At 40.2% G+C, this 16619-nt stretch overlaps 1 protein-coding gene across 1 annotated transcript in view; it reads left to right on the top strand.

Moving 5' to 3' along the window:
- LOC119653159 (neuropeptide F receptor) overlaps positions 1-16619 on the top strand; it is a 276920-nt gene that overhangs the window by 81207 nt on the left and 179094 nt on the right. The gene's annotated exons all lie outside the window — the stretch shown is intronic.

The following is a 16619-nucleotide window of genomic DNA, read 5'->3' as shown; positions in this document are numbered from 1 at the left end:
TTACTCACGCTCAACATGACAATGGACTTCAAAAGTTTGTCGGGCTATATTGGAGCCCTTTCGAATTTCGACGGAACGCAGGTGGATCTATTCCCCTTTATAGATGCAGTGGATGCAGTGATACATCAAGTGAACAACAGCCCCTTCAAAGCCATCCTTCATCAGATGTTATTAGGACGCATCGTTGGAAGAGCAAGAGAGGTTTTGCATACTCACATCACAGAATCCTGGTCAGAGGTCAAGGCGCTCCTCATCAATCACTTTGATACACCGGAAAATGAAATTCAGCTCACCGAAAGATTGCTAGCGGCACGATTCACAACAGCAGGACAATTATACGAATATATCTGTAAGTGTCTATTTAAAATTAACCATAAGATTAAGTATAATGTAACATTTTCCGCTGCACAGAAGTCGGAAATGATTAAGCTAAAAAATCAGATCGCTAAAAATACTTTTGTTAACAAATGTCCCGAACCTATTAGAGGTATCTTACATGCCTACAAACCAGATTCACTTGAAAGTGCTTATAAAGTGTTAGTAGAAACAGGGTACGTTAATTACAGTGGTGCAAGAAATGTGAATAACAGTGCTGATCAATATGGTGAAAATAGAAGTGATACGAAAGTGCGAAATTTAGCTCCAACAGGAAACACTAGGTTTCAAAGCAGAGCAAATTTATCTCCACCTTCAAATGTCTTCGTTCCATTAGGAAACACAAAATTCCAAAACAGAGCAGATCTATCTCTACCTTCGGATGTCTCCATGAATACGGCAACATCCCGTTCAAGCTCGCTCCATGTTAACACGGATTTTCGGCTATATGCCTCGGAAGAGAACCCCAGTTACCCATTATTCGACTAACTATCGAAGGCAAAGAACTTCGATGCTTAATCGATACCGGCTGTTCTACCTCAATATTAAACTCGAAGGCAGTAGCAGAGCATAGACAACATAGGTTATCTAAACCATTGCAAATATGTTCGGTAAATGCAGTTTCATCCACCTTTCATGGATTTTATTCACAATTTCCACAAGAATTTCAATTTGAAGGTAGAATTGAATGGAAATTACTGCCTTTCCAAAGTGAAACTTTCGACTGTATTATAGGACAAAACATTTTAAAACCAACTAAAGCGATAATTAACTTTGAAGATAATACGTTATCAATTAACGGCATCGCGTTGCCTATAACTGTCCAACAAGAAGTGGTATACATGGCCCAAGCCGCAAACTTTGAGCCAGAAAATGAAAAAACGTTAGGGGTAGAAAATCATCTCACAAAAGAGGAACAAGAAGTCATTGACAGAATCAAAAAAGAATTCTGCGATTTAGAATACGATGACACCCAAAAGTTGTCATTTACCCATGATATAAAACACGAACTTAAACTGTCAACTCCAAACCCAATATATCAAAGAAATTATCGATACCCGTATGCACTTAAAGAGTTCGTTAAAAAACAAATAGAAGAAGATCTTAAGCAATGCATTATTAAACCCTCAAAATCTCCATACAATTCCCCAATTTGGATAGTTCCTAAAAAGGGCGAAAAGAAATACCGACTTGTTATTGATTTTAGAAAAATTAATAATTTCACCGTAGAGGACAAATATCCGATACCACAAATCGATGATATACTCGGAAAGCTTGGCAACGCTAACTACTTTACCTCTATTGATTTGGCCAAGGGGTTCCATCAAATCGAAATCAAACCCGAAGACAGGGAAAAAAACAGCTTTTTCTACCGACGAAGGTCATTTCGAATTTACTCGAATGCCATTCGGACTTAAAAATGCACCAGCAACATTTCAGCGCCTTATGAATTGTATTTTACAAAAGCATATCGGCAAAATTTGCATAGTCTATATGGACGACATTTTAGTATTCAGCACATCATTAAAAGAACACGAAAACGCACTCAGAGCAGTTTTCAATATCCTCAGAGAAGCTAATCTAAAAATTCAAATGTCAAAAACCTTATTTTTGCAAAGAAGCACTGAATTTCTTGGGCATGTAATAACAAAAGACGGTATCAAAGCTAACCCCAAGAAAATAGAAACCATCAAAAAATTCCCAATACCCAAAACTCAGAAAGAAATCAAATCATTTCTCGGTTTAACTGGTTTCTATAGAAAGTTCATAAAAGACTTTGCAAAAATAGCAAAGCCTCTAACTACACAATTGAAAAAAGACTCCACTATTAACCCCGATGAACAAGAATATAAAGAAGCCTTCCAGACACTTAAATTATATCTAATGAACGATCCAATACTAAGGCATCCAGACTTTAGCAAACATTTTACACTGACTACAGATGCTTCCAATTTCGCAATAGGAGCAGTTTTGTCCCAAGAGGGAAGACCCATCTCCTTTGCTAGTAGAACGTTGAACGCTCATGAAACTAGATACTCGACCATTGAAAAAGAGTTGCTAGCAATAGTATGGGCAACATCTTATTTTAGACCATATTTGTTTGGCAGAAAATTCACCTTACAAACTTACACTTACGTTTTTGGAAAATATTCAAGAGGATAATTCAAAACTCCAAAGGTGGAAGTTGAAGCTTTTAGAATATGATTTCAACATCAAACATATCAAAGGCAGAGATAATTTCGTTGCAGACGCATTGTCGCGAGTTGAAATACACGCACTCAATAATAACGAAAACGAATCGTTAGCCACACAACATACAGCCTTTGAAGATAATAATAATTATATCTTCATATCAGAAAAGCCCATTAACGCTTACAAGAGGCAAATCATAACAAATCCAAAGGGAACAGTTGTACAAACGAATAAAATCTTGTGTGATTGCACACCAATAGAAATAAAGGAACTAATTGCAAAAATACATCGAACAGGCAACCATGTAGGTATCAATAAAACTTATATGCAGCTCAAAGACAAATATTACTTTCCGAACCTTAAAACGATGATAACGAAACAAATAAATAATTGTACCATTTGCAACCAAGCAAAGTACGAAAGAAACCCAAATAAACTGCCTTTTAAAGAGACTAAAACGCCCAAAAAAATTAGGGAAATATATCACATCGATATTTGGTTTAGGGATAGAAACTCACCATACATTACCTGCATAGACAAATTCTCTAAATTCCTTACAATAAAGAAACTCCAAAACAGACAATGGGATTCAGTTAACAACGCGCTAAGAGCAATTTTTAATAAAATAGGAAAACCCGAAAACCTTATTTCGGATAATGAAAGCGCACTAAACACACAAAAAACTAAAGAATGGTTAGAGAAGGAAAACATAACGTATCACTTTTGTAGCCCATACCATAAAACCGGCAATTCTGACAGAAATCGCACATAGATCCTTAAATGAACATTTGAGAGTGTACCTACTCAGACAAAAGTCTGAAGACCGAGATCTTCTCGATTATAACCCTATAGAGGAATGTGTTAACTATTACAATAACACATTCCACTCTACACATTGCCTTAAGCCAATAGACATTTTTTTTAAAGAAACAAACGTACCTGATAATCAAATTTATGATCAACTACAAAAGGTAAAGAGTAAGGCTATAAAACAACGAAATAAGGACAGAAAAGAAACAGCATATGACAGTAGATTCGTTAAGAACCATAAAGCGAAAAAACTAGATCCTAGATATATACAAGCTAATTCTGGAAAGATACACCCTCAGAGATATAAAAGACAAAAAACACATTGCCAAGAAAAAGACTCCAATTTAAAAAAAAAAAAAGAAAGAAAGGAAAATAATAAACATTGATATCCTATTAGTAAACCAAGAAGTTGGAAAATAAGAAGTTACGTGTAAGAAATTATTATTATATTATATCTATTGATAAGTCATAGGAATAAGGGCAATAAAAAAAAAAAAATCTCGAGGACGAGCTTTACATTTAGTGGGGAGGAGTTACGTCATCCTCATCCATCCGCCTACACATGTCGGCATCATCAAAGAACGATGCCTAAATAAATACTCGCTAGCAAGTAAGTTAGTTTTATTGCACTAGACCTAAGTAAATACATAATCGTTAGGAAGTAAGAATAAGGAGAAGATGTGTATTTTATTGCTTGCATTGTGACCCTTTAAAAGGACATGTAACTGCAAGCAAAGTGTGCACTCTTATCCAAGATATTAAAGTGAAGAGTCACAGTTGTAATCATTTGTTTTGTAAAGGCGGATCACGGTCGGAAACTCGTGATCATAATTACGGTCTCAGATTGAATCTGAATAAAACTGAATTTTTGACGACCGTTCCTCTTGAAACCGGCACAATCACTGTCAGCGGCAGTGATCTGTCCAGAACTGAGCGATTTAAATACCTCGGGTCAATGCTATCAGCCAATGGAGAACTGTGTTATGAAATTGCTTCACTCATTAGCGCAACCTGGATAAAGTGGCATTCTACAACTGGTGTTTTTGTGATCGACCTATCAACGAACGTCTCAAACCTCTATGGTTCTGAGTATTGGCCGACGATAGAAGAAAATGAACGGCATCTTGCGGTAATGGAGACGAAAATGTTGTGTTGGGCTAGTAGCCTTTTAATCACATCCGAAATGAGGATATCCGCGATCGTTATGGGATTGTACCGATCGTGGAAAAGTTGCGAGAGAGGCGTCTTCGATGGTATGGTCATGCGCTAACGAGAATTCACTTACCAATATTGGTCTGAACATCGAAGTCGATGGTAAACGACCAAAAGGCAGGCCGAAACAACGGTGGCCTGATACGTTGGACGGGAATTTAAAAGCCTCGCGATTGCATCCAAATCAGGCATTTGGTAGAGCCAAATGGCGAAACCGATCATGACGAGTCGACCCCGCTTGTAAACGGGACAAAGGGTGAAGAAAAAGAAGAATATCAAAAATAGGATTTGTTTCGAAATGTATTATTGGAGCTCCTTTCGGGAAGGTGTCAGTCACATGGCTATATTCTGTGAAAAAAATTGCACCCTTCTTTGGCATGTATGGGGAGCTCCCTTCAAACTTAACACAAAATCGCGTCACTCGCTGCATGTAAAGGGGCGTGCAGACCACATGCTTTCACCAAATTTGGTGACGATAGGTTCTGTCGTTTCCAATTGACAGACGGACAAACAGTCGGACAGACGGACAGAAGGAGAGACGGACAGACGGACAGAAGGACAGATGAACAGATAGATATTGAATCGGTTTTAATAAGGTTTTGTTTCACACAAAAACTTAAAAAGTGTTAGTTATTATCCAGCATCGAAACGTTTTCGCATTGAAATCATTTAGACCGATAAAGGAGTATAATTTTTCCTCTAGGACGCAGTGTAACTTTCTTTGGCAGTGTTAGTATGCAAGAAGATGAAAAGGCATTATTTGAAATAATACAGTAGCCACCTACATTTCAGTGAATTTTTGATATTCCACCGGTTTAAAGAGTCCTCAGGGCGGAAACATCCTAAGGAAAACATCATTTTTCATGTAAAGGCAATAACTAAGATACAGCTCCAAGGTATGGCTTTTGAACGCATTCCCTATTTTCAATTATTAGATACAAATAAGAAAGTACGCCATCAAATAAATCCATCATGAAATAAATCAGATCCGCGAGAAAATGCTTCCTCCATTTGACATAAACTCGTCAGTAAATTCCACCGGGAGATTTATAAAATGTTGTTATGTTTTAGGGTATAAGGGTCACATAGTCCCTTTATCGTTCTTCATTTTGAAATATTTTTTCTTGGAATCGATACATTGGCTATCTGTCATTTCGCCCATTTATCTTTCCGTATTTTTTTCCGGAAAGGATTGGACCTACTCCCATGATATTGGTTGGGGCGTGAGATCCTTACAACCAAACAAATGTGGGAAGCATTATAACTTTACGTAGGTTTTAGTGGAGTTCCTTATAATTCAACAGAGGGTGTAACATTTTTTCTTCAACTTTTTCTAGCCATATGGGCTTCATTAGCACGTTTTCAAAGAAATCTTACTTTTGATATTATTTGATTCACAAGGGAATAAAGGGTTAAATTTATAGTTAGTTATTTATAGCAACTGAGGACATCTCTGGAAAGTTTTTATTATGGAAACCGACAAAAGGGAAAAATGGTTATTCTTTGTGTGGGTGATTTTTCTTTATTAGATTCACAGCCGTCGTTTAGTCGTTTTAGACTTTTTAGACTTTAGTTTCAGACCCAACCAATGTAATGCGAATCATCAACAGGTGGTGTCGGAAAGGGATTCTTTTAAAGAAAGTCCTAAAACTGTCCTGAGACTTCCTGGCACGGCGTCTATTTTGAGCTATGGGCGGAGAAACATCCTCTGTAGAGACATATTTAATCAAATACTTGAATATTGGAAAAGGACAAGATGATAATTAGGTGTGAAGTCGTTCATGATCATGATACCAATCCGCAAATATTAAATGTATAGATTTTACGATATAGTAATCAGTATAGACAACACAAAAGGTTAATTAAGGTAGACATGTACAGTTGAGGACTAAAGTGTTCGCATTCCCTCTTTTTATGGTTTTGTGTCAACACAAAACCTTATTAAAATTGGTTTACTGTCTGTCTGTCTACCCGTCTGTCTATCTGTCCGTCACATGCATTTTTCTCGGAGACGGTTATAGCGATTGACACCAAGTTTGGTAGAAAGGTGGGAATTGTGAGCGTGAGTTACAGACTTTCACGTTGAATTTAAGGGGGGGGGGGGTCCCCATCTATGCAAAAGGGGGGTGTAATTTTTTTTCATCAAATATAGTGACGGGGGTATCAAATGAAAGGTCTCGGTTAGTGCTTTTCGAAGCAGATCTTAGTTTTGACATTTGTTGGAAAGGTGGGTTGTGCGGGGGGTTGAAAGTGATCATTTCTTTATGGGGACCATTCTCAGAAACTACCAAACCGAAAGATCTGAAAAAAATCAGGAGGCTGCCACTGTATGGTGCCTGGGCTCCGAAATACCTCCCATACCGATATCTGTTCTAATAAAGTTAATAATAGTATATTACTATTTTTCTTATAATTGGCTGGAAACCCCCACCCATTTTTAAGTTCATCCTAGCACCACGAAATTTGCAGTGGTGTACGCTACAATGTAGAGCACAATCTTACCAAGTTTGGTAGAAATCGCACGATTACTAACAAAGTTATAATACGTCAAAGTTGTTGTTTCTTGGAAAATTGAGGACTATGAATGTCAATATCACCCGAAAGTGGACACTCTCACATAATATATGGATATGTTACGTGCTAAGTACTAAGAAATACTCAAAACCTTTGTACCTGAAGCGTCCAGTTTCCGGTTTCTCGACTTGTTTCAAATATTTAAGAAATTAATAATTCGAGTACATTTAAAATCTATTTTATTCATCATCATCATCAGCGGCGCAACAACCGGCATCCGGTCTAGGCCTGCCTTAATAAGGAACTCCAGATATCCCGGTTTTGCGCCGAGGTCTACCCGTTCGATATCCCTAAAAGCTGTCTGGCGTCCTGGCCTACGCCATCGCTCTATCTTAGGCAGGGTCTGCCTCGTCTTCTTTTTCTACCATAGATATTGCCCTTATAGACTTTCCGGGTGGGATCATCCTCATCCATACGGATTAAGTGACCCGCCCACCGTAACCTATTCAGCCGGATTTTATCCACAACCAGACGGTCATGGTATCGCTCATAGATTTCGTCATTGTGTAGGGTACGGAATCGTCCATCCTCACGTAGGGGGCCAAAAATTCTTCGGAGGATTCTTCTCTTGAACGTGGCCAAGAGTTCGCAATATTTCTTGCTAAGAACCCAAGTTTCCGAGGAATACATGAGGACTGGTAAGATCATAGTGTTGTACAGTAAGAGCTTTGACCCTATGGTGAGACGTTTCGAACGGAACAGTTTTTGTAAGCTGAAATAGGTTCTGTTGGCTGACAACAACCGTGCGTGGACTTCATTATCGTAGCTGTTATCGGTTGTGATTTTCGACCCTGGATAGGAGAAATTGTCAACGGTCTCAAAGTTGTATTCTCCTATCCTTATTCTTCTTCTTGTTTGACCAGTGCGGTTTAATGTTGTTGGTTGATTCGTTTTCGGTGCTGACGTTGCCACCATATATTTCGTCTTGCCTTCATTGATGTGCAGTCCAAGATCTCGCGCCGCGTGCTCGATCTGGGTAAAGGTAGTTTGTACATCTCGGGTGGTTCTTCCCATGATGTCGATATCGTCGACATAGGCCAGTAGTTGGCTGGACTTGAAGAGGATCATACTTCTTGCATTTACCTCAGCATCACGGATCACTTTCTCGAGGGCCAGGTTAAAGAGGACGCATGATAGCGCATCTCCTTGTCGTAGACCGTTGTTGACGTCGAATGGTCTAGAGATTGATTCTGCTGCTTTTATCTGGCCTGGCACATTGGTCAGGGTCAGCCTAGTCAGTCTTATTAATTTCGTCGGGATACCGAATTCTCTCATGGTCGTGTACAGTTTTACCCTGGCTATGCTATCACAGGGGGCTTTAAAGTCGATGAACAGATGGTGCAACTGTTGTCCATATTCCAACAGTTTTTCCATCGCTTGCCGTAGAGAAAATCTGATCTGTTGCTGATTTGCCTGGAGTGAAGCCTCTTTGGTATGGGCCAATGATGTGCTGGGCGTATGAGGCTATCCGGCCTAGCAAGATAGCGGAGAATATTTTATAGATAGTACTCAGCAACGTGATACCGCTATAATTGCTGCACTGCGTGATATCTCCCTTTTTATGTATGAAACAGATAATGCCTCGTTGCCGATCGTCAGGCATTGATTCGCTGTCCCACACCTTGAGCACAAGTTGATAAACCACTTGGTGTAACTGGTCTGGATGAATTGCACGGACTATTTCTCCTAAACTTGGTGGTGGCAGTATTTGTCCGTCGTCTTCAGTTGGTGGGACGCCGATGTTCTGGTTGTTCAGTAGCTCATCAAAGTACTCAACCCATCGCTCCAATATGCCCATTCTGTCGGAAATCAGATTTCCCGCTTTGTCTCGGCAGGATGAGCATCGAGGTGTATAAGGCTTCATCCTGTTGACTTGTTGGTAAAACTTCCGCGCCTGGTGCGGTTGCTCCCTGTACTTTTCTAGTTCACAGACTTGTTGGTTCTCCCAGGCTTCCTTTTTCCGTCTGTGAAGTCGCTTCTCCGCTCGACGGAGTTCGTGATAAGTCTCTGCGCGTGCCCGCGTTCTTTGAGAATGCAACATTACTCGGTATGCGGCATTCTTCCGTTCCGTTGCTAGCTTACATTCATCGTCAAACCAGCCGTTCCGACTCCTTTTGCGACTGGGGCCAAGTATGTTTGTGGCCGTATCCATGATAGCGTTCTTCGGGTGATTGTGAAGTTAATTTGTTGATGCTTCATCTCTAGGGCCTCTGTTGACTGCAGTTATTGCGGCATCCATTTCCCTCTTATGGGTGTCGCGGAGGGTTGTTTGTGGATGGCTTCAGTTTTCACTCTCACCTGATTGTCAGAGGGGGTTCTAGGTGTTATTGTTATTCGAGCTCGGAGCGCCATGCCAACGAGATAGTGATCCGAGTCTATATTGGCCCCCCTATATGTTCTGACATTTATATTTTTATTGAAAAAGTTTAAAGCAGAATTAATTTTGTATCCATAACGACTCAAAAATCCAAAACAATAGCAATATTTCAATGAGAATAAAAGTGTTCCTACCTGCGTAGTGTACTCAAGAATAGTGTAAAGATATCGAAAAAGTAATTTGTCAATATTCATTTGCACTTGTATGTAACCGTTGTGATATCAATAAAACAAGCCTTTCAATTTCTTCTGATGGAATTTCTGCTCAATATACACGCGAAGTATTTTTTAAAGGTTTCTTGTGGCTCACTTTTCGTTATGGAATTTAATCCTTTAAAAGTTCCTAGCAATGATTAATTAGAATAACATCATGGGATTGGATTATTGTCTTCTTGGAGAATCGAATGCTTTCCAGGACCAAAATTCTGCACGCAAAGATGTAAATTTTCTTCTAACAGGCCCTTATCTTGATGTCGATTCATTATACCTTCAACATAAGCGAAACAAAAAAAGCTGGCTGTTAGAGCCGCTCAACCATTACATGCCCTTTATGATGCTCTGCAGTTGGAAGAAGATTTTTGGATTGCAGTGCTGTGCTTTGATAGCATCTCCTATCTAGGATTGAAAGTCACGACCGATAACAGCTACGATGATAAATCCACGCGCGGCTGTTTGCGGCCAACAGAGCCTATTTCAGCTTACAGAGACTGTTCCGCTCGAAACGTCTCACCATAGGGTCAAAGCTCTTACTGTACAAGATAATGATCTTGCCAGTCCTCATGTATTCCTCGGAATCTTGGGTTCTTAGCAAGAAAAATTGCGAACTCTTGGCCGCGTTCGAGAGAAGAATCCTCCGAAGAATTTCTGGTCCCTTACGGCGGACGGTTTCGTAGACTGTCAGGCTACGGATAAAAGCCGATTCAATAGGTCACGGTGGACGGGTCACTTAATCTGTATGGATGAGAATGATCCAGCCATGTATACATCCATAATAAAACCCATTTTGATGTATGCATGCATCGTCCGGTGGCCAAGACTGAACTTTGCTAACAGGAGGAAGCTGCTAACGCAGATTCAGAGACTTGGTTGCCTAAATATTACTGGAGCAATGAGTACTACGCCGACTGCGGGACTTGAAGCTATCCTAAATTTACCCCCCATTCACTTGGAGGTGAAACGGAAAGCAGCCAACGACGCATATAGGCTCGATACCATTGGGGCGTGGAAAGGCGGCCAATCCAACGGGCATGCGTCTATCTGGAAATTCCTAGAAAAACATCCGGTAGCCCTGATGCCGACCGATCATATGGTTTCCAGATTCGTCTTTGAAAAGACATACACTGTCGTAATCACCGAAAGAGAAGAATGGTCGACAAGTGGCCATGAGTCTTTTCAGATTACAGACCTAATAATCTTCACCGACGGGTCAGTCACGCAGGATGGATCGGGTGCAGGTGTGTTCTCGGAGAATCCGATTATAGAACTGGCCCGACCCCTCGGAAAAATGACGACCATATTCCAGGCGGAAATATATGCCATTTCATTGGCAGCAGAAGAATGTCAAATGACAAAAATGGAGGGGTCGCACCATTCGAATCTGTTCCGACAGTCGGGCGGCATTATCAGCACTAAATGGCAACAACATATCAAGCCAGTTGGTGTGGAGTTGTCATCAGGTGCTGCTGAAACTTGGCCGACTGAACAAAACATTCCTGATGTGAGTGCCGGGGCACTCTAACATCGCCAGTAATGTGGCTGATAGACTGGCTCGCCGAGGGCCTGGAACCAGCTCTTGGAATCCGACCATCTACTGTCAAGTCTACTCTGAAGCTTGAAATTGCAAGGATTCACGCAACCGAGTGGAGAAATTTGAACTCTCGCCAGCAAGCGAAAATCCTTGTGAAGGAGCCCAGGGCCACTAGAGCGGCATTTTTGTTGTCCCTTAAGAAGTGGGACATGAAAACCCTAGTAGGGCTTTTGACGGGACACTGCCCCTTAAACTACCATATGGAAAAGATTGGGGTAGTGGTTTCAATATCTGTGGTAGAAAAAGATTAGGGAGATCCTGCCTGAGATGGAGCGATGGCTTAGGTCAGGACGCCAGAGCAGGTTTTAGGGATATGGAATTGGTGGACCTTGGCGTAAAACCGGGATGTCTGGAGTTCCTTATTAAGGCAGGCCTAGACCGGATACCGGTTGTTGCACCGTTGATGATGATGATGATTGCAGTGCTCGGTTTTTAACAGACATTTCCTTAATTATAATTCCGTAGGAAATGGCTTTGGTTTCATACGCGAATAATACTTTTTTGTAAAACTCTTCATCTTTTTAGATGTAACACCAAACCAAAATCTATACGGGGCTTGCTGCTCATTAATAATCTCCGGGATGCTGTCCTCCTGTTTGGTCCTTTGCAAGTTGCTGACCTTTATCCATAGACAAGACATCTGTGGCACTTAGTGGGGACCATTCGCATTCGTATCCTGCGTATTATCCATCCAGTTTTGATTTTCCCGCTGCTAAGGGATTTCCTCGCATATTGTTCGGGGATTTCGGTCAACGCGTAGTTTTTGGCCTCGAGCATTTACAGAGGTGATACTTATCTGGGCACTACTTACGTCTGGGCATTCACACTTTATCTCCTCCTCGCCTTCAACCTTTTCTGTGAGGCAGCCTAAATCGCCGATTTCTAGAGAGACCATAGGGTCAAGACTAGAAACAAGAGGGGGCCCAGTTCGTCGAGGAGTCCGCCGCCCCTCGTTTTCAGTATGAAAGACACCTCTGCTCTGTTGTCTTCGGGTTTCATCCTGTAGCGATTTCACTAAGGATTTCCACAAATGTCTTGCCTTCCGTCGGCTTAGAGCCGACAATCTAGTCCTTCTCCGTTTCCTCGTCTTTACTGATACTGGCTTTTGGTTTGCAGCCCCCTTGTCTTGGGACAGATGGATCTCTGGCTCATCGTGTGCAATGGAACGGGCCGTAATGGTCAGGACCGGGGGTACCCTCGGTGCAGCTCCTACCCCAGTTCCCTGAGGCCTGATCTACGCTTAGCTGATCCCGGAATTCACGTATGTATATAAACACGGACGAATTAGCGTTCGCTCGGGGGTGCGCGGTATACTAACACTGGTTCAATGCACAGTATCCGACCAGGGTCCCGAAGAGATCGGCTCCTAATACAAGTCACAACTACCACATTGACAAAGCTAGGGTCACATCACCCCGTCGACCTTGAAAGAGAGTTGTCGACGGGTCTGAGGAATCCTAGTGTTCCCCGACGCGGTTCATTCTTCACCGATAGGCTTTCTCAAGGCCACTACCTAGGACGCAGTTATACTGCCAGCTAGGGAGTCAAAACTACTTACTCGGGCACCTTGGGGACGTCACACCCCGTATCGTAAGCGACCCGTTGAAGGTCGTTCACCCCTGAGGTCCTTAAGGGGTGTTCACAATAAATTTTCAAAATGTAATAATATATTAATATTAGTTACTTGTATATTAACTTTGGTTGGGCAGATATCGTAATGACGAGTATTCCGGAGCCTAGGTATCATGCACTTGGACCGCAATATTTTTTTGCAGCTCTTTCGGTAGGGCAGTTACACAGAACAGGTCATCGAAATAATTGACCAACTCTGGATCGCTGCACCCCTCCACTTTGCAACCAATGTTAAAATTAATATCCGCTTCGAATATATTCGGAGAATAAAAAATTCAGCATCACTCTTTTAGGTGTATTGTAAACCGTCTTAAATTTTACGTGCAGCAATGTAATTCACCGTTCCGGGTGTTTTTCATGTTTTCAATAAAACCTTCAAAAAGGCTAAATGGAAATTCAGAATTAAAACAAATCAGAATACCGGAAGATGGACGCCCCAGGTATAAAGATTTTGTGTTCATCTTCCATGAGAAACTTTCTGTGCACGTTTTTCCACTCGTACACTGCTAACAATTTTAAATATTCTTCGATATATCTCCAAACTCCAACTCCGTCGTTCATATGACTTCAATGTTTATCGTGATTTTCACATGAGATATAAAACTTGGCCCTCCTATAACATTGTTAATAATAGTTGGATTGCTTTCGGAATTATGGTTAATTTTATCATTTATGCATCACAGTTTGCGAAATTTGCTTAGTCGCTTTGAAGTTTCCAAAAAAGTAATTTTATTTATGTTACATTATATTCTGAAGCCTACCTTTCAGGTGGTGTGTACAATAATCAAATTAAGAATATAATGATATTCTAATTTCAATATGTGCATTCGATGTCGCCGAAATTTGATTAGCAGCAGTGCCATTTGAAGCGTCCTCTCGATGAGTTCTCTTCAATTCTTGGTGTTTTGTAAATATTTCAGAACAACTCATCGAGTGTTAGTTACACTATTTATAACTCAAAAACGGATGAACCGATTTGGCTGAAAATTGGTGGAGAGGTAGCTTAGAACCAGGAGACGGACATAGGATACTTTTTAACCCGTCCGACCAAGTTTCCGTCGAGTCACTATAAAACGTGGTATAACAAAAACGCATCTGCCATGGAATAACAAAACGCAAATGACAGTTAAAATTGGTTTCCGGAAATGGAGCAGATTCTATACATTTTTTTACTTATATCCTGAAATAATACACTAATAATAAACTTATTTAAGATAATGTTATGCCCACTTCAAAGCATCTATAATAGGAGATTATAAATTTCTACCTTCTGTCTGGTTGGCAGCTTTCAATGAATGGTTTGAAGTATGTTGGTAATTTTGAATTGAAAAACGCAACAAGAAATTTATGGAGGAATGGCAGCGCTGTAAGATAGGACAACGCCTGTCGGGTCAGTTAGTATCTAATAAATTCAAATTCGGAATATTACAATGGCAAGGGGAAGCCGCCTAGAAGAAGTGGAAAAACGCCAAATTGCGGTTTTTAAAAAAAGAAGACTTTCAAACTGTGAAATTGAATAAATAGATCGAAGGGAGTTATGCAGAATTTCTTCAAACTGGGTCACCAATATGGCATTCCCACTTAAAATTTGCAGGAAACATGAAGATACGCCGTCGATAAATCAACATATTTCATATTTTCATCTTTTTAAACTGCAAGAAATGCGTACATATTACAGACGTAGATATTATGCTCACTCTAGACAAATAAACATTGCCTATTACCGAATACTGTATTCTATATGCATGTATAAAAATTGATCGTACTCCCATTTTTGATTTACGTCGTGCATAAAATTACCCCGAAGCTTCATTTACATATGTATATAAACACATTCATATGTCTGCCTGGAGTAATTGATATTGATATATAAATGATTCTCTTGATTCCTATTATTCACGTGAGCTCACTTGGTTGTAATATTGACGAATTGGCCAAATACCATTATTAACTTTATTTGTGCAGACATCGGAACGGGACGTGTTTTGAGTCCTCGATTCCGTTTAGATACACCACTGAGGAGGATCATATTTTGGGCCGTCACTCCACTATATTTCACCGAATATCAGAAATCATTTTTGTAAAGTACTAATCGAACCCATTTGATACTCCACATGACCACATTCTGTGGAAAAAAAATTGCACCTCCCTTTCCTATGTATGGAAAGCCACACGTCTGCGAGTGCAATAAATTTACATGAAAAGAAACATTTTGACCGTCTACAACTTTGTTAATAATACTTGAATTGCCTTCATTATGTACAATAATATCTGCTATACTGATGCCAAATGTTGTACTTCTATTACGAACTTAAGGGGGGTTTCAGGTAAAGTTCTAAATATGGTAATATACTATAATTTATTTTATTTATACGAATATTCAAACGGGATATATTTTGAGGGATAGATTTCATATACATGTGTGCTTTTTTCCAGATTTTTCGGTTGGATAGGTTTTGAGAATGAGAGCTGTTAAATTTTTTGGCTCATACATTTTGAACGCTCACTCCCTGCGTTTCATCCTTTATAAGATGTTAGATAATTTTCGGGAAGTGCTAATTGAGCTCTTTCATTTCATACACCACATGGCTACATCATGGGAAAAAACAAAACATTGCTTCCACGTAATCCAAATACAAAATGATGTAGCTCGTTGCACGTGAAGCAGTTTATAGATCACATATTCTTACCAAATTTCGGGACGATAGCTCCATTCACTTCCGAGTAAACCTTGTGTGGCAGACGGACACAAAACCTTAAAAACAGTATAGACAGTAGATTACATTCAAGAGTATATATGTACATAGGACTCGACAATATGGAAAAGGTAAAACTCCCCCCATGGTAAAAATTCCCATTTCCTCTATGCCAGATCACTGTATGTTAATGCCAAAAAGCTCTAACCCTTAATTAAGGGTGAGCTTTGACATCTCAACGAAGACGACAAACAACGTTAATGAATGGGTCAAATATTCAAGAAAATGTATTAAAAATTTTATTCATTATTCAGTTATATAGATATGTATTTATAAGACGGAACAACTAAAAACATATCGTCTTAAAACAGTGCATCTGGGACGAAGTCAGTACCTTTTTTGGCGACCAACTATCTTGGACAATTGGAGTCGCAGCATTATGCATTGGCATTGATGCTGCAAAAGGAGTTTTTCGTGGACGATATGATAACCGTAGGTAACTCCCTCGTATGAAGATGCATAGGCAATTGCTCTATTTAGGCGGCTTTAGTCCTTGCAAATGGTGCTCAAACTATCTGGAAGTATTAACTACGAAAGGAAAATCAACACCAGTTTTTGGACCTAAATGACGGGTCTGCAGCAAAAATCAAGTAGATATTCAAGCTGTGATCAATTGGCTGCTAGACATTTCATGGTTGGAGGACTCTTATCAGCAACCCCTGATGCAGATTGTCAAATTAAGAATATTAGCATTGCTTCAAATTGCAAGCTTGTGATGTCGATACTTTACGAGTCCAGACGTCGTTGATCAAGGGAGTACCTCCAAGAGCTTCGGAGTGGGCACAAGTGGCAAAAGCCGTATCGAAACATTGAGGTTGGTATTTTAGTATCCCTGAAGGAGGATATCACTTCTTCTTTACAATGGCCAATGGGAGAAGTGCTGT

The sequence above is a fragment of the Hermetia illucens genome, chromosome 3 (genome assembly GCF_905115235.1).
Source record: "Hermetia illucens chromosome 3, iHerIll2.2.curated.20191125, whole genome shotgun sequence".
Taxonomy (NCBI): Eukaryota; Metazoa; Arthropoda; class Insecta; order Diptera; family Stratiomyidae; genus Hermetia; species Hermetia illucens.
This window is presented reverse-complemented; position numbering and strand designations above follow the sequence as displayed.